Source organism: Camellia sinensis, chromosome 3 (genome assembly GCF_055761805.1).
Source record: "Camellia sinensis isolate YWXY chromosome 3, ASM5576180v1, whole genome shotgun sequence".
Classification (NCBI taxonomy): Eukaryota; Viridiplantae; Streptophyta; class Magnoliopsida; order Ericales; family Theaceae; genus Camellia; species Camellia sinensis.
Window position 1 is genome coordinate 157,600,021 of NC_138963.1, and position 13,923 is coordinate 157,613,943.

A 13,923-nucleotide genomic window follows, 5' to 3' on the forward strand; every position below is an offset into this window, starting at 1 on the left:
TTTTGCATCACATTTTTAGCATGTTTGTATACTGATTTGAGGTCTGCCATATACTGTAAATGTTCATATTTTTGGTTCATCTTCAGTGTTATAGAAGGAAATTTTTCAGTTTGAGTTTTTCTTATACCACTTGCTTCATTACCCCTCTTTTGGCCCCTATTCTTGCATGCTATTTTTTCCATACCTATATTTGCTGTTTAGCCATGTTTATAACTGGAAAAGTGCTTATTTTGGGGCTGTCTAACTTCTGTCTTTGCATTGCATATCCATGTGGTGCATGTTTAGCATGGCTATAGGCCATTTCGGGTACCTAATGTTGCATTTCGGGACAATTTCATGCATTTGGTATCATTTCGCTACATTTCGGGACTGTTTTTCCCCATATTTTGTTGCTGAAATCCTGTTAGTATGCTTGCATATCATTTTTGCCATGTTGCATTGCATTTAGCATCGCCTTGGTTTGCGTGCCCGTGTGCACGCATTTCGAGGCACTCCATTTTTTATCCGACGGCATCCGATGTGAGTGTGGCTGAGGCTCACTCATGTTGGTATAAGCCCATTTGTCATTTCCATGTCATTTTAGCATCGCCTCGGTTTGCGTGCCCGTGTGCACGCATTTCGAGGCACTCCATTCTTATCCGACGGCATCCGGTGTGAGTGTGGCTGAGGCTCACTCATATTGGTATAAGCCCATTCGTCATTTCCATGTCATTTTAGCATCGCCTCGGTTTGCGTGCCCGTGTGCACGTATTTCGAGGCATCTCATTTTCATTGTATCTGTCATCGCCTCGGTTTGCGTGCCCGTATGCACGTACTTCGAGGCACCTCATTTTCATTCTGTCATCACCTCGGTTCGCGTGCCCGTGTGCACGCATTTCGAGGCACGTCATTCCATAGCATTGTGTATGTTAGGATTGCATCTTAGTTGCATTTCATGCATATCATGCATATTGCATCGTGTCCGGAATAGGAGTTAGCCCGGGCACGGGAAACGAGGTACATTTCGTACTCCGAGTGACGGAATGTGTCTCAATTCCCCCAGTCGCCGACACTCCGGATTATCCATGATGGAGTTAGGTTTTAGCTGTAGTTTCATGTGCATCCATCCTATATTGAGTGGTGCATTTCGACTCTTCGGCCATCATGCCTCGGTATGCGTGATTGGTGGCACGAGGATCGAGACATGCATATATCTGTGCAAATACATTGCTATGCCCCTTTCCTGCTCTCTGTTGCAGCAAAACCAGGAATCAGCAATTTTTCGGGATTCGGCACGCATTTCGAGGATAATTGCTAAACATTGGGGCATTCCGGTGGATTTCTACGCAAGACGATCCGGACATGCATCATCCATCAGAAGCAAGACAGTCCCTGGCTTGCACGCCAGTTTTATTTGCTTTCTTAGTCAATTCATTAATTAGTTAGAAATCTGTAATATTCTTTTATTTGGGGACTGTAATATTTGGACTGTATTATTTATTCGGACCCTCTGCGCGAGGGCCACAACTGTAATAAGTGTGCGTGAGTGTGATGTATGTCTTCCAACCCCACGTCTTTCTCCCTTTTATTTATCCGCTTATGATGGTTAGATTAGGGCATATTTAAATTAGCATACAGTATGACAGCATGTTTGCATCATTCATCTGTATTGCATGCATCGGGCTCGGCGCATCATACTAACTGCATTGTACTTTCAATTCCAAATTGAATACATGGTAGTTATAGCATTCCATATGCCATCTTAGAATAACCGAGCCTGCTATAGTTGCATTTTGCATGTGTTGCATTAGGCATTTCTGTACACTTAGGATCATGCATGATTTCTAATATAGTTTCTATTTTGGCTTGGAGTACTCGGTGAGTTTTATGCTTTAGCATCCTTGCATGCGTGTGAGTGAATGCCATGATAGCATGCTTACCATGAGGCTATGTGCTTATATGATATAACTGCCTGAATGCCTGTGGGTGAAGGTCGGGTTATCTGAATTGGAGTAAATCATCAAATGTTTCAAGCCTACCTGCGGGTAGCAAAACCTCTTTCAAAAAAGGCAAACATGAAATGTTTTGTTCCAATTCGGGCGACCCGGTCTATACTTATATGCTGTGCGCATCACATAGTAACCTAGGCTAATAACCGGTATAAGAACTCACAATGTTTTCAAAAATTGATATCATGGTTAGTAGAGGCCGGTCTATGACCGGGCGAGCGGGGGTGCTCACGAAGTGACCTTCCCCAATCGTACCCAAGTTCCCGAGCCGAGGCAACTTTGGTGATGACGGACACGTGGCCTTTTGGCACCGAGTCAGGGTTTCCTAAATTTCCCAAAATAAAATATTTAGGTGGCGACTCTGTATCTGGCAAAGCAGTCCATGTTTGGCACTTCTTTCAAAAATCTGTTTTCTTAAAACGATTTGCCGGATTTGGACTCTTTGGTTCAGATTTAGAACCGTGACTACGAAAAGTCGAGTCCGAGCTGTAGCGAGGTCCCCCCGCGGGCTTGTTACACAAAGGTTGACCAACTAAAGGAAGTTGCTATTTTAGCAAAGAGATGCCTAAGAGTGAAAGGTGACGAAAGGCCAGCCATGAAGGAAGTGGCAATGGAGTTAGAGGGATTAAGAATGATGGAGAAACATTCATGGGTAAATGACAACAAAGATTTAGAAGAGACTCACTACTTGCTTGGAGATCAACTTTCAGATGCTTATGGTGATGGAAATAATAGAAGCAATTCACCAGCTTATGATAGCATGGCAAACCATATCATTTCCCCAACTGATGGTGGACGATAAGGTGTTTTTTTTTTTTTTTTTTTTTTTTTTCTTCTTAATAACTGGGTGTCCAGGCCAGCTTACACGTATCTCGAATAATCCCATGACCCTGAAATTAAGGACCAAGCAAACCTCCAGTGACCCCAAGATTTAGGATGTTTGGCCTTCGTGACATTCGAACCTGCAACCTCTTAGGTGGTAAGCCCTTTGGCTGTTTTCTCCTCTCACTAAGCCAAACATTTTGGGGTTGGTGGATGATAAGGTGTTGCTTGTCATGGTTTGTGTTTATTAGATGTTATTTTATAATGTTTCCATGTGGGCTTCGTCAAATAGTCCTTGCAATTGTTTTGAATCTTTTGGTTATTTATGTTGAGATTCAATTTGTTGTGATTTTCGATATTAAGCATCAAAATGTTTTCTAGAATTGTAGTTGTTGATGCAAACCCTTTCTTTATGTATCAAACAAACTACTAATAGTAATTAATTTTCTTAATTGGAACACATCTACCTGTGCTAAATATGAAGTAGCGTCCATATCTCTTTACAATTTCATTTCGTCACCAACTGATTAATGAATTGAATAAACTATCAATTTAAAATAGGTACTACAAATTTAGTCTTCAATTTTCACAATTTTATTTATTTATTTATTTATGTTAGCATGGTCTTCTCTTTGAATCTATAAATTCTTGAATAAATTACACAAACCTCCCTTGAGGTTTGATAAAACCACAGAACCCGAAGGTCTTTAAAATGACAATCATCTGCCTGTAGGTTCATTTTTACATTTCAATTTACCTATTCAGTTGGGTGACAGTTAAATAGGCTAACAGAGTTGGCTAAGTGATCAAATTATTCTACATCATTTCTCTCTCTCTCTCTCTTTTTTTTTTTTATTGTATGATGAAGACATTTCATCACTATTTCCCCTTCTCCTACCCACCGCACCAGCCTCCTCTTCGCTTCCCAAAATCACACAGAAAACCTTAAAAATATCATATAAAGAAGAAGGGAAAAAAGAAATCTAAGGATACAAAAAGATGATGGGGGATTTGTAATGATGGTTGGTTCCAAACAATGTAAGTGACTATAAAATAATAATAAAAAAAAATCAACAACACTACTAACATAGAGTCATCACAGAATTAATCATATAACATAATTTTCACTGTACATATCATATTGCAGAGCTCATTATAAAAGAGACAATTTCACTCTTAGATTATTCTATTTATGGTTTATGAGATTGGTTTTGTGTTTTTAGACTTATGTGAAAGGTTGATTGTAAAAGGATTAAAAAGATCACGGGAATGTAAGCGTTTCTTTACAAGTAGGTTTTTACTTTCCAAACATACACTTGTATAAGGGGCATCACCAACTATTCACCAAATAATTCATTAAATTTGAGTAAAAAAAAGTATAAATTCCTCTATCTGATGTTAGTCACTCCAACGGTGCTATAATCAAAACATAAGTAGACCGGGGGACGACCGGTCGGACATCTAGCCGGTCGACCAGCAACTATGTTCATACAACTCAGTGCAAAGCGTTTCTCAAACTCTTCAAATCCTTTTGAAGCAACCCATCATTTTCTATGTTGTAATTAGATGAACTAACACTCACTTCAGCAATTTGCCTACGAATAACCTCAACCCCATCAATTCGATTGTATAAACCCAATTTAAAAATTAGTGATTTCCCAAGAAAGGGACTTCCAAGAATACCATCCTCATGATGGAAGAAGAAGAAAATAAGCAGTACAAATGTTTCTTTTGAGACGATCGAATGTTGTTTATATCTAAACGACCAACGATGAAATGAAATTGCGTACGTAAAAAGCGAGAAAGTCGGGCTATGTATCTACATCACGCGTGCGTGTGTAAAGCACAGAAAATTGATCGACGAAACTCCAATAAAGGGTTGATACGATTTGGGTGTGGAATTGAAATGGGTTGATTTTTGCGTGTGTTTGAGTCATCAAAAATTGTGGGAGATCAGTGAGTTTGGCCGGTTTTGGTATTCGATTCCATTCACACACATGTGAAGAAAAGTCTGTTTCACAAAAAACCAAAATGTGCAAAGCATCGGGAGAGAGATTAGGTTGTTGTGGAGCTATTCATGAATGGATTTGATGAGCATAATTAATAAATGGTTCAGATTCATTCACCAATTCCAATGAAACATTTGCTATTTTCCCCATAGCCGTCTCCTCCTCTTTTTTCCCCATAGCCGTCTTCCCTTGTTCTTCCTCATCTTCATGTCCTTCCTTCAGATCTGACTTTGGTGGTGGATCCACATCGACCCTCTCTGTTCGACCCAACCACGCATTCACTGTGTTACAAATTTTTGTGAGAATTGTTGAAGTAACCGGATGATTGAGGGACAACTGGCTGGTCGTCTGGCAATGGCCCTACACAGTAAACTGGTTGCCCAGATTCTTAGTTTGGTGACGTTTGTTATTTTCTCAATTTGATATAGATTTGGTAAAACATTGAAGTAAAAAAAAAAAAAAAGAGTATTTTTTTACTAAATTTAAATTTGATGATGAATCTGGTGAACCGTTGGAGATGACCTAAAAAGTCAAAGAAATTAGATCGTAAAAAGTCAATTCTCATCACCATTTCTGAATTAACATTTTAAAAGACATTGGTTAAGAGGAATAAACTGTTATCAGAGTCCAAAACACCATATCTACTACAATCATAACGAGATAGAGAGAGTGTGTATGTGTGTGAGTGAGAGAGAGAGAGAGAGAGAGTGTGAGAGAGTCCGCCAAACTTTAGTATCACCTTCGTCCTTCAGCACATCCCTTCGTGTCTGAGATAACGAGGCGACAACATATGCGAGAGATTAGGACCGTCTTTGGTTTAGTTTTGAGAGTGAATTTTGAAAAAATGCTTTTGGTTTAGTTTTAAAACTAGTATATTATCCACGCTAAATAAATAATTAAAAATTAATTTTTGAATTAAAATAATAATATAAAATTTATTTAAAATATATAGTAAAAATAATTTATATTCAATTAAATTTTATTTATTTTTATTAGAGTTACCACTGCTGGAAAAAAGGCTTTTAGCGGCGTTTTAAAAACGCCGCTATATGTCTACAAAATGCCGCTAATTCCTTTAGTGACGCTTATCACCAAACGCCGAAGACGCGGCCGTCGCTGTAAGTTTATGACGCTTTAAAAACGTCGTTAAATTAGTATATGTGATAATCAACGGTAACATGACGTCACACAGGCCTTTAGCGACGCTTCAAAAACGTTGTAATAGCTTTTTAGCTATTATAAATATATAACTACAGTGGCGTTTTGAAAAACGCCGCAATAGATTTTATTTTTTTTTTTAACTACTAATTTTGTAAGATTTACCTGTAAAAATAGCAATAATGAATAAAACTTTGTATAGACATATATTTCTGTGAGATTACTATTCCCTCACATCTATAATAGTACCCAATACATCCTTCAAGAAAAAAATCCAATAATTTCAATCCCAACATCATTCTACCTGTGTATGTTTTATCTTGATCAAATGCATTTAAGTTGTTTATTGATAGAACATTTCTAGAACACATCAGAGGATTTACAAGAAATTCGAGTACCTTTTTTTGAATAACACAAAAACTGAATTTAATAGCATCTAACCCATTACCTGAATTGACTGCAGAATGAACATCTAAACACTCAGAATTAATCAAATACCATACCTTCAGTATAGGCATACTGTCCTTTTCAATTGATGGAAGTGCCTGTAAAGTCAACATAAGCTACAAAATCACAGATTAAACTGTTTTTCAGTAACTAAACAGACAGAATCACAGATTTGAAGCTCAAATAACAAACAATCAACAATCAAATTAAACTTCATAAACACAATCACATGGATTAAATGATACAATGATCCCATTTCCACGTATTCAGTCACCATGGACAGCCGAGGAGGCTTTGTGCAGGCACCAAGGAATAAAGTAACTGCAAAAAAAAATGTATTATTTTCTTCATATCACTACACTACAATTATTCCAAGTTTCAGCACTTTTTGTCCATCCCCATTCCCACACCGTGACCGGTGGTGGAAGCTCCCGACGCTGCGAATCATACGCTGCCAATAGTTCTTCAACGCTTCCAAGAGGAACTAGAGACTGCAAAAGGCATACCCACAACCTCTAGTCAGAACAAAATAAATAAATAAAATATGGCACATCAGTAAAGACAAGATCTTATTAGTTCAACATTATAACTAGCATTCCACATTAGTTCCATGTTTTAAATATAAATGTCCAAAGTCGGACCTGTCAAGCTTCAAGATTTGAGACTGCCATCGCTCCAACGTATGGAAGACTTTTAATCACAGCATCAGCCAAATCTGAAATGAAAGTGGCACATCAGCCAAAATGAGAAAGATATAATACATATAAAAAGAGTCCTTGCAATACCTGCAGCCATGTTAGGCTAACCTGCACCGCAAGACTGGAGGTGGACAGTACTTTCCACAATGCCATTGTACCAATTCACAGCTACACTCTAATTAAGAACCAAGAAACAATGAGAATGGAGAAAGAGGTAATTTGCACTATAGTATTTGAATGAGGCAAGAATTTAATCCAATAAGAGAGATCAATTCTTGTTGCATTCTGTTTCAAACATGAATTGCTCTAAGGAAGTTTCTAATTGTTTAATAGTTGACAAGAAACCAATTTCTTTTGAAGCTTTGTCTTTTGGGAAGTACCAATTTCTTGAAGAACTGAAAACATATACGAATCTATTCATCAGATCAAAATACCTCATTCGCAAAAATCTGACATGACATCATGGAAGAAAACCACTGTAAATATATGTAATAGTAAAATTACTCCAAACAGAACATCATCTTTGCCCGATTCACACTTCACCACACAGTACTCAAACAATGCTACATAAAGAGCTTAACAAACTTCATTGAAACTACTTCATCCCAAAAGGAGGCTAATTATTTATGTATGTAAAAATGTCACAGCAGAAACATACCGTAAAAGTGTGTGGTAATCACACTGTGTTTCCCTGGCAGATGGCCCTCGAGCAAAAGCAATTCACGGAAAGATTGAACAATTTGATCATCTTTTGGATCACGAGCTTCTTTGGGAACTGCTAGCAAGCTTTGGCTCTTTCTAATTCTCTTTAGCGAATCCCGAATCTTGAGTGGGTAAGACAACATGGACTTGCAATTTAAGTTTAATGAAGACAATTTCTGTCCATATCTTCTTTCTCTCCCGCCCACAATGAAAACAGCAGTGCATCAAACTTCAAACAATAGTACAGGGTAATGAAGCAAACAAATCCTCACTCATAAGAACTTCATATCTTCTGGGGCCTCTCATCTGGTTGTTTTCCTCTGTTTCAGTGAAGAACTTCACCTCTCTCTCCTAACAGACAAAGGGGTAAAACACATCACCCATAGAAAATTCAATTAATCAAATCTATATAAATGAGCCAAAAAGCCACAACCAAGTTAAAAGAGTGAAAAGTTTAGTGGCAGTACCATATTCTCATTGAAGCTCAATATTGAAGCTACATTACCACAGCGATAACAATAATTTGGAGCAGACCATACCTGATAAGCCAAGAAGCACACAGTAAAATTAATTAAAATATCACCAAATTTGAAGTGATGTTATATACACTAGTCATGTTACATAGACTCAAGTCCCCCTATCAAGTGTGGATATTATACATCTAAACTCCCAAATTTCTTGGCATGCTTCTCTTATTTCTCAAGGCAGAATACTGACTTTATGTAAGACAGTGTAAAAGCAACAGAAAATGAAAAAATAAAAGACAATTTCTTAGTATTTGTGTTTTATTTCCTAAGGTGGAATGGTGACTTTTCTTCAAGATGGCACTTCACTTGCTCTAAAGCAATCATGTCACAAAGAAACATAATAAGGGAGGTCTATCAATTAATTACACAGTAAATTTGCATAACTAAACATGCTTGTTGGGCCCAGTTTTGACTGGACATGTCGGACACACAGCCCATATCCTTACTCCAGCCATATGTTTAGAAGTGTCCATGTAACATAATACACTGAGTTAAAGACTTCACAACTCATAGTTACAAGGCCTTTATCTTGAAACATGTATTTAAGACCTTCATGCACAAGTTAATCTGCACAAAGGGGGATTCATTAGCGGAAATAAGGAAATTTAAAATTGTAATTTTCCAACCAACAAAATTACTATATACATCAGAAATTAAAAACTGAGGTGATGCAGTTGGTCAAGATGGATCCTACCATTCAAGATCAATGCACGTAAGCTCAAAAGAGATTTGACCTCATCCATTGATTTAAGCTTATTTTTGCCAGCATTCAGCACCCGCTTCACAAGAACTAGAATAAATTAAATTTGGAAAGTGTCAATTTAGTTTTAATAATTTAAAAACTAAACCAGTGAAAAAGACCACTCTATCAAATTGATTGAACAATCAAAATCAAAAGAGCAGTTTTCCTTCAATATTTGTTGATTATGTAGTAATAGTAGTATATTGAACTCAATTTTGCTTACTTTGAAACATAACAGAATTTCAACCTTTGTAAACACAAAAGGTAAATATAACAGAAAGGTAATATTAGCAACATACCCAAGCAAAACATTCAATTGCTTCTATTAGCAGTTTTCCTTCATATATTCAATTGTGTAATCTAACTCAGTGGGTGAGCTGTCAGGGTTAATGTAATAATATTATTATTTTCTCTGTAAACTTACACTGAAAAAAGTTATGCCAAAGCAGAATTCAAATGTGAGAATCTGAAAAAAGTTCCATAAGCATATCTCACCTTCAGCTATGTCCTCTCACCTCACCCAACATTCTGTCAGGTGCTCAAGCACTGTTCATGTGAATGGTTGAAATCCAATTCTCCACATGCTTGCCATTATGGCAATTCAGATGTGAAGTTTTTATATCTCTGTCAATCTACTTCTTTTGAGAAGGAGATAGGAGCTGGGTCCACAATCTAGCTAACAAAGGGATGATTCCTCAACCACAAGGTTGGTGAACACCTTATAATGCTTCTATTGGCCATCTTTATACCCTGTTGAACTAGTTTGCCATTGTCTTTGCACCCTATTGAGTTTAAATTTGCCTCTGATAAGGATTGTCTTCCCTCATTTCTCCCCCCCCTCCCTCTTTTTCGCTCATCTTGCAAAGCATGCCTCATTCTTAAAAAGGGACATTGACTATCTAGGGCATTCTATAGTTGACAAAATAAAAATGAACTAATCTCTGATCTAAACAAAATTGAACTGGCCTTTGTACTAAAAACATGAAAGGTATTGAGAGAGAGAGAGAGAGAGAAATAGAAATGAACACCACATTTAACCTCTTAAAAGAAATATAAGGCAAGAAAAACAAAAGCAAAAACAAAAACACAACTCTCTCTCTCTCTCTCTCTCTTGTTCTTTCTCTTTTCAAGCATTTTTTTGTTCAGCAGCTGAAACAAGAACAAATATATAAATATACAAATCTTGGATATGTGGATATACATACATATATATATATATATATATATATAGAAAGAGAGAGAGAACAGAAACATAACAAAAAGGTGAAAACCTTTGTCCAATTGTCTGAGGCACTAAAGGCTACGGCACGAAGAGCCAAGCAAAGACGTTAAAAATGAAGGCAGAACTTTTCTGTCTGATAGCATGAGCCTCTTTTGTTGAACCATCAAGCTCAGAAGTTCCTCAAGAAAATTACTCCAGATTGTGCTATTCCCTGTCAATTTTAAGGATTTAGATAAAAGTGTTGTTTATAACCAAAGAAACAAAACAAAACAAATGCGACAAAACAAATAATTGAAGAGGATGCCATGATCAAAACCTTCTTCAGTGAAAAGCTTCGACAAAAATCGGACAGGAGAGATCTTGCATTTGGTAACTAGGAAGTGAAGATGCTTCTGGAAAACATTATTTGACTGACATGCAGCAAAGAAAACAAATAGATCCTGAAGTGTGCATACCCACTTCCTATTATCATCCTGGAAGAAAACAATAAAAAAATAAAAAAACTAATTTAGTTATCTACCTATATGACAGGGTGATAGATTCAGAAATCAATCAAATCAGATACATATGTGACAGAGTTACAGATTCAGAAAACAGAGTATAGATTCCAGTGAAAGAACAATCAAGAACTTAATTCACCCAAAAACAATCAAGAACTTGGAATGAGTACTAGAGCTTTCACAGAGAATCGAAATGATTACCATTTATTATTCGAGGCATAAACTCTGCTAGCCAACAATGGGATGCAATCATGAATAAACCTGTTGCCTCTACAGATTTACAACCACTAGGGTGGCATCCTTATGGGCCTATTAAAAATAATCTTTTCATAATAAGCAATAGCAATTAAGAAAATTAAACAAAACACAGAAGTATGAGTGAGAAAAAAATATTCATTAACTCAACCATGAAGAAAATAGACAAATAAATTAATGAAGCTAATTCTATTATGAACTTGACATAGTTACCAACCAATTAGATGATATTTCATACTCAATGGAGATCAATGGTCCTTGCTTTTAAAACACACACATAAATTTAAGCTAATTCTATTCTGAACTTGATTTTCTTCTTCACTTTCTAAAGCTATAATCCAAATATTCCCACTTAAAAGCTTTGCTAAACGGCCTCTATGTAATTAGTCAAACAAACATTTCGAAAATATTGGTCCCTAACAAAGAAAATGAAAACTAACCTTGTCCAACTCTGAAGTTGTCTGAACCACAGTGCTTCTAATTGAACAAAGAAAGTTTGGATAAACACAAGATCCACAATTTATACTTAAAAAACACTCGTGTTCCTGTTTTCACAATTCTGAGAGCATTTTTTGCTTCCTGTTCTATACCTTTGTCACATTTTGGATTTATTCCAATTCAGATTAATAGTCCTTTCCATCAACATAATATACCTTATGGTGATACATATTATCACCTAAGAATAGCATATAGCATTATACAAATAAAAATTTCACTGGAAGTACCAGTCAAAATGCACAGGTTTGGAGTTCATGTGCATGTGCCTATGAATTGTACAACATTCGTGCGCCGAATTTTCCTGCAAGAACCAAAATAAGTTGTAAAAAAAGAAGAACAGGCAGAATTTTCTTAATGTCAGCTTCTTCCAACCAGAACAATCTCCACGAAAGTAGGAACAATCCAATTTTAGCTGTACAAACCCAAAACTTCAAATCTATCTCAGGTTGTCTAGAAAATCACCACATTTCAGTCCAGATTGAAGGCATGCCAAAAAACAGTAAGCAGCCTCTTCAGCTGGACCCAGATGAACTTTATACATAATTGATTAAATAATTGAATACCCCTGCAACAAAGAAGCCAAAAAAAATTGAAAAAATTGACCTGGACAATGAAGAATCCAGCGAAGTGACTGCCTCTATGCAATCCTCAGGAAGATATATTGGAAAAATTTTACTACATTCTGGCACAACCTCTAGAAGCATAAAAGAGCACTCCTTTCACTATCAATTTTAGAAAAGGATGAACTAACTCATGCTAGATAAAAATAAAAATAAATAGTGCCTGCCACACCTACAAGGGTTTAATCTAACAGACCTCATAATGAACACTTCCTGGGCAAACTCTCTCAGCATATCTTTATTCACAAGATCAGGCTTGAGGACTTTGATAGCCACCTCCTGACTGCATTATGTGCCTTTATACCTGAAAAAGACAAATGATACGATATACTGACAGCTCAAACACAATCAGAAATAGGTTGAGAGTGACAAAACTCACAGATCACCAAACTCACAAGATCAGGCTTGAGGACTTATTTTTTTTAAATGCAAATTTAATTAAATATAAAAAAATAAATCATATTAAAATAATTTAAATTCAAACTCTGAGATTACTGTGTTCATTTTCTTTTGATTAGTTTTAATTCAAATAATTTTATATTAGACAATTGGCATGTTCAACAAATTCTAAAATTACTATGTCCCTTTCACTCCTCCATAATTATGTGAATCATAATCACCATAATTCTCCAGATTTCAGAAATTCAAGTAAAATGCAGAGGGGGGAAAAAAATCACAACCACCAAAAAGAAAATCAAGTGATTGCTTTGATCAAAACGAAATCACACACATATTTTATACATCATATAATTCATAAATAGACAAATTAAATTGTATGTATATATGCAGATCTTAAAAGCAAAGAAAGAAAAAATCAAATAGAGACAAACTGAAGTGAATCATCGATCATCACCTAATAGTGATTTGAACAGAATAATAAGTAAAACTAGAAACGAAGAAGATAATGATTTAAGCAAAAAGTGAAAACAGAGCACAGAAGAAGAGATTCACGGAGCTGAAGAAACATCTAAGAAGACGAAGATTTCCGAACAGAGCACAGAAGAAACATCTAACCTCTGATCGAAGAAGACGAAGATCACGGATCTGAAGAAGAGTTCCAAATCACGGTGCTCAAAATCAAACTTCGAAATCGCAATCGCAATCGCAATCGCTCTATGCTCAAGAAGAAGAATCACCGAGTTGAAGAAGAATCACCGAATCGAGAGAGAGAACTTCATATTGATTCGATCCTCTGAGAGAAAGAGAGAGAGTGAGGAAGAGATTCGAATATGTAGACGGCGGTGTTCAAAATAGGGTTTCAAGATAAAGGTTTGGAGAGACAGAATAGGGCTTGAGGAGAGATGGAATTGGAGGCGCTTTTCAAATGTCTTCTGATCACAAAACGGCACCGTTTTAATTAATAACAATTGTGACGTTTAAAAAACGTCGTTAATTTTAAAAAAAAGTGACGTTTAATAAAACGCCATTAATTAAACGCCGTTAAATCTCCAAATTCCTGTAGTATACATATAATTTTTTTTTTAATGTCATTAATTTTATGTTTTAAATTCTTAATAAACAAATTGCATATCATAATTTAATTGGTAAAAATTAAAGAATAAATTACAAAAATTATATTTATGATAAAATATAAATACAATTCGTTTTATAAATTTCATAATTTATTTGTTAATATACTAATTTTTTCTTATTTCATTAAGTCTAAAACTTTATCTAGTCGAAATTATAAATTGTTGTATGTCATAACTTTTACGTGAAAATATATTATAATTGA

At 35.9% G+C, this 13,923-nt stretch overlaps 2 long non-coding RNA genes across 7 annotated transcripts; both read right to left on the reverse strand.

The window, feature by feature from the left end:
- Positions 1 to 6,751: 6,751 nt before the first annotated feature.
- Positions 6,752 to 9,131, reverse strand: LOC145822854 (uncharacterized). 2 transcript variants are annotated; one of them, XR_014364680.1, is made up of 6 exons: positions 9,046 to 9,131; positions 8,292 to 8,363; positions 7,781 to 8,175; positions 7,210 to 7,297; positions 7,066 to 7,139; positions 6,752 to 6,915 (listed from the first exon to the last, which is right to left on the reverse strand). It is a non-coding gene; the product is annotated as an uncharacterized LOC145822854 (long non-coding RNA). The 2 variants fall into 2 exon arrangements; XR_014364681.1 differs by having other exon boundaries at positions 7,557 to 8,175.
- A 1,234-nt stretch (positions 9,132 to 10,365) lies between these two features.
- Positions 10,366 to 13,588, reverse strand: LOC114298017 (uncharacterized). 5 transcript variants are annotated; one of them, XR_014364683.1, is made up of 4 exons: positions 13,203 to 13,588; positions 11,017 to 12,492; positions 10,632 to 10,788; positions 10,366 to 10,526 (listed from the first exon to the last, which is right to left on the reverse strand). It is a non-coding gene; the product is annotated as an uncharacterized LOC114298017 (long non-coding RNA). The 5 variants fall into 5 exon arrangements; XR_014364684.1 differs by lacking the exon at positions 13,203 to 13,588 and having other exon boundaries at positions 11,017 to 12,133; positions 12,385 to 12,833; XR_014364686.1 differs by lacking the exon at positions 13,203 to 13,588 and having other exon boundaries at positions 11,017 to 11,124; positions 11,796 to 12,772.
- Between the last annotated feature and the right edge of the window lie 335 nt (positions 13,589 to 13,923).